We start from the raw sequence: 5,761 nt of genomic DNA, 5'->3' as shown, positions 1-5,761 counted from the left end.
CGCAAGGGAAAACAGATCTTTGTAGTAAAACTTAATAAGGCAGATGATTCAAGGGACAACACAACTCCATAATTGCTTAAGGAATTTTCGGATATATTTCCGGAAGACCTCTCAAATTTACCTCCTCCAAGAGACATAGACCACGAAATAGAAACCTTTCCAGGTAGTGAACCAATTTCAAAAAGGCCCTACAAAATGTCCCTCCCTGAAGCTATTGAATTAAAATAACAGCTTTGTCAGCTTATTGAACAAGGATTCATAAGACCAAGCATTTCACCTTAGGGAGCGCCTGTTCCATTCCAAAAGAAGAAGGATGGATCTTTACGTCTCTGCATCGATTATAGGGGACTTAACCAGGTATCAGTAGAGAAGAAGTATCCTATTCCTCGCATCGACGAATTGCTTGATAGATTACATGGGGCCAAGTTATTCACAAAAATTGACATTGATCAGGTTACCATCAAATCCGGATTAAGGAGGCAGATATTTACAAAACTGCATTCAACACCCGGTATGGGCATTATGAGTTCATCGTGATGCCTTTTGGTCTACGAATGCTCCGACTACTTTTAACCGTCTCAGGTAGGATATATTCAGAGAATATCTGGATAATTTTGTGTTGGTGTTTTTCGACGATATCCTCGTATATTCCAAAGATGAAAAAGAGCATGAAGGCCATGTACGTAAAGTACTTCATCTTCTACGCCAACATCAGTTATATGCCAAGATGAGTAAATGTGTGTTTTTCACGCCCGAAGTTAGTTATCTTGGTTTTATAATAAACCCTGAAGGAATTTTAGTAGACCCTGCAAAGATTAAGGATATAATATACTAGCCACAACCCAAAACAGTCAGTGAGATTTGAGGATTTTTGGGCATTACAGGATGGTATAGAATCTTCGTCAAAGATTAAGCAGTCATCGCCGCACCCTTGACGCAACTACTTAAAAAGACAGCCAAACTTACATGGGAAAAAGAACAGGAGGATTGTTTCCTCAAACTAAAACAAAATTTCACATCAGCCCCTGTACTCAAACTTCCTAACTTCACTCAAGAGTTTGAAGTAGTAACAGATGCCAGCGGTCTTGCTATAGGAGGAGTCTTAAACCAAGAAGGCAGACCAGTCGCCTTTACTTCTCAAAAATTAAGAATCCATGAGCTGAATTATCCAACTAATGATCTAGAACTCCTAGATTTCATTCATGCTCTAAAACTCTGGAGGCACTATCTTCTAGGAGGAAAGTTCGAGTTAATCATTGATCATCAGAGTTTAAAATGGATTTTTTCACAAGCAACACTCAACATGAAGCAGAGAAGATGGATACAACTCTTACAGGAATATGATTTTGAAATAAAATATAAACCGGGGAAAGAGAATGTCTGACGCTCTTAGCCGTAAGGTTTTTCTTGGGGCTATTTCCTTAGTTGACAATCCAATCCTAAACAAGGTTAAGCAAGCTTCCCTGGAAGATGAGGATTATCAAAAACTTCTACAAGTTATTAATCAATAGGACCTAAAGGAGAAAGAGAAAGACAGAATCAAGGATTATTCACTTGAGGATGGGCTTCTCTATTATAAGTATCAGCTTTATATTCCTAAGAATCCAACATTAAAGGAGTTAATCCTTTATGAAGGACAGAACGCCCTAGTTGCCGGCCATCTTGCCTATGCAAAGACCCTCAAGGCCATAAGGAAAAGCTATTTTTGGCCAGGAATGAAAGGAGATATACTTCGCTACATCAAACAATGTCTTTCTTGTCAAAGGAGTAAGGCTGAACGAGTAATGATGCCAGGAAAACTTCAACCTCTGGACATTCCTCAAATGAAGTGGGAACTCATTAGCATGGACTTTGTAACTGGCCTTCCCACTGTTCAAGGGGGTTACGACTCCATTATGGTGGTAGTAGATATGCTGACTAAAGTATCCCATTTGATGCCTGTAAAAACAACTTACACTACATCAGACATAAGCCGTTTATTTATCAAAGAGATCTTCAGATTACACGGACTTCCTAAGAGAATAGTCAGTGACAGAGATGCAAAATTTACTTCAAAATTTTGGAAAGCTTTATTTGAATCCTTAGGTACCCAGCTATGTTTCAGTAAATCCTATCACCCTTAGAAGGACGACCAGACGGAAAGAGTGAATCAAGTTATTGAAGACATCCTTAGAGCCTACTATAGTAGAGAACCCCGGGAATGGATACAATTTCTTCCTCTGATGGAATTCGCCTATAATTCATCATTTCATAAAAGCATTGGGATGTCACCATTTAATGCTCTTTATGGGCATGAATGTATATCACCCCTAAACTTTTCTGACCCTACTACAAGAGTAGAAGCTTCAAAGCAAATGTTGGAGGAGATGGATGACCAAACCAAAGCTATACGATAGGATATTCAGGCAGCTAAGGACCGCCAAAAACATTATGCTGATAAAAAGCGGTCTGATCGGTTCTTCAAACAAGGGGATAAAGTATTCCTTAGGGTACGACCAAAAAGAAGCACTTTATCCCTGGGAAAATACAAAAAACTAAGCCCCAAATATTGTGGACCTTATGAAGTGATTAAAGTAATCAGTGATCAAGCTTACAACTTAAAACTACCTGAGCACCTCAAGGTCCATAATGTATTCCATATCAGTCTTCTAAAACCCTACATCACAAATGCCAATCACACTCTAGATGATGAACAGATAGTGATGCAGAAGCAGGTAATTCTTGAACTCCAACCAGATTGTATTCTCGATACTAGAGAAAGGAGTCTACGAAACAGAGTTATCAGAGAGTATTTAGTACAATGGAAGGACTACCCCACTGAAGACGCCACCTGGGAGGATGAAGTATCACTTCGCAAAGATTTTCCCAATTTTGGTTGAGATGAGGATATCTCAATTCCTTAAGTTGGGGTGATTGTAAGGTTTCCAGTTTCTAAAACCTTAAAAATTATACAAAGCTTGTAAAATTAACTTGAAAACCACTGTTGAATGATTAAATCACGGCTGATATTCGTATTTTGGAATCATAACTAGAGCTTTACTATGGTTAGTAATTTTCAGAATCAGATTCCAATAAAATCTGAAAAAGTTATGGGCCCTGAAAGCTTACACTAGGAATTCAATTAGATAAATAAAATTGGATCGTTTTAGTAATTATTACTAACAAAGACTTTCTTATCCTAAGGTTCTAGAATTTATTGATATTCCAATTTTCATTAATAAAAATCAGTAAAATTAGTCAAAATAAATTTTGGAAGCTGAGGGGGAAGTGTGGAGCTGTGGGGAACCTGCTTGGGACAGATATAGCAGCAGGTGGTGCTACCTAGAAGCTGGGGCCTTGCTTGAGGTGACAGAACCTGCTAGGAACAGCCTGGGGCCCAGAAAAACTATAAAAAGATCCCCTTTCCTTCATAAAAATTTAGACTCGGAGCCTTGGCACGTTCTCTCTCATCTAGAGAGACCTCTACGTAGAAATCACTAGAGATCAAGCTCTAGTTGGTTAATTAAACTGTGATTAGTCCTAATCTTTCTTAATTAGCAAAGCTAGGTTAACCTATTTACAATTATCTTAATTAATTGAAGATTAATCCTATGTATACTAAAAAATCCTCTCTTAATTAAAAATTCCCTACTGATTATTTTAATCAAGCTTAGGGATATTAAGCTAATTAATTATTATACCATATTAGAACTAAAATTATATATTTTTACCATAAATTAATGGGAATTATACTAATTAAGTTTATATTAAAATGAGATAATTATCAGAATTGTGTTAGACTATCATTATGCTATGAAAATTATCTTATAGTTTTTTGAGTAATTTTCATGACTAATTAAGAAAAATTACACTATTTTTGAGAGAAAAATAAAGGGAGAAATGATCATATTATTTCAAAATGCTTTGAGATATTTATCAGAGGTTAATCACATCTTAGGAAACTCGTGATAATTATTTTAATCTCAGATAATTAGTTTACCTAATTATCTTTGCAGAATTACACTATTTTTAAGAAAAATTAAAAGGGGAAAAATAGTAAATTGATTCAAAATGCTTTGAGATATTTATTAGAGGTTAACCACATTTAAAAAAACCTGTGATAATTATGTTAACCTCAGATAATTAGTTTACTTAATTATTTTAGCAGAATTACATTGTTTTTAGGATAAATTAAATAGGGAAAAATAGCAAATTGATTCAAAATGCTTTGAGATATTTATGAGAGGTTAATCACATCTTAAAATACTCATTAGTATATTAACGTCATATAATTAGTTTACCTAATTATCTTAACAGAATTACATTATTTTTAGGACAAATTAAAGGGGGGAAAATAGCAAATTGATTCAAAATGCTTTGAGATATTTATCAGAGGTTAATCACATCTTAGGAACCCATGAGAATTATGTTAAACTTAGATAATTAGTTTACCTGATTATTTTAGCAGAATGACACTGTTTTTAGGACAAATTAAAAGGGGGCAAATAGCAAATTGATTCAAAGTGCTTTGAGATATTTATCAGAGGTTAATCACATCTTAGGGAACCCATGATAATTATGTTAACCTCACATAATTAGTCTACCTAATTATTTCTGTAGAATTACATTATTTTTAGGAGAAAATAATCAATTAATCCAAAAACCTTTGAGATAATTATCAGAGGTAGAACACACCTTGAGGAACCCGTGACAAATATCCTAACCTCAGATAATTAGTTTAAATACTTATCTTCATTAAAATTAACCAATTTTGTGTATAAAATAGAGAAAGGAAATTAGTAAATGAATTTACATAATTACCAAATAAATACCTGAGGTCCAAAATCACTATTGAAGGTTGATAAAACTACCTTAGCATAAATGATTGGTATAACAAATTACTATCGGCAAAATTTACCTAAATTATACCATAAGTATAGGAGGAAAAAGTTATAAATCAAATTTATGAAAATTAAAGTTAGAACATATCAAATGACATTTAGGGTGAGTAATCCATTAGAAGATAAGAAATATAATTTACTAAGGTTAAATATAAAATATTCATGGAATATAGACTAAGGAGAAAACCAGTTAAATAGCTTTCCTAATTAAATGGTAATTATGGAAAATTACTAATAGTACAAGGAAGTTACAGGAGAAATATCTCATCCAATTAACTATCAAGGATACCTACTTACTTCAAAAATCCTTATTTTTGGGTAAAAAGGAAGAAAAGAGATTATTCAATTAAACCTCTAATCGATTAAGTCTTTTTATAAGGCTGCTGATATGGCTCCAAAGAGAACCAGAGAAAATCCTCTTACTGAGGAAGAGGATATTAGCAACAAAAGAAATAAAGCTACTTATGACCATGAGGCTGGGCTCCAGCGCAGCAGCACATGGACGGACGGAGGAAAGTCTGCAAGCTCCAACGTAGCAGCACATGGACGACCAGTCCCGGGTGGATTTCTATTTTGTTCGCTTAAATCTTTTAAAGTTCATTTTTAAGTGATCATTGCATTCGTAAGGGTTAGGAAGGATAAACTGGCTGTAAATGGAAGGTAGCTTCCAAAAAACCAACGAGCAATGATTGTAAATAGGAAAGAAATGATTGGCCGGTATATAACTGATTGACCTAGGAAAGAAATGTTTGACCATCCTTAAGAGAGCTTGTCTCAAGACACCTCTGATTCCTTGGGATATTTTACTCCAGGTAATGAGTAATGATGGAGATTCCGTTATGGATGAGTCGGTTTCCTAAGCGCGCATGGAGCCTTTACCC

This window comes from Adiantum capillus-veneris, chromosome 11 (genome assembly GCF_014529385.1).
Source record: "Adiantum capillus-veneris isolate H3 chromosome 11, ASM1452938v2, whole genome shotgun sequence".
NCBI classification, from domain to species: domain Eukaryota; kingdom Viridiplantae; phylum Streptophyta; class Polypodiopsida; order Polypodiales; family Pteridaceae; genus Adiantum; species Adiantum capillus-veneris.
This window is presented reverse-complemented; position numbering follows the sequence as displayed.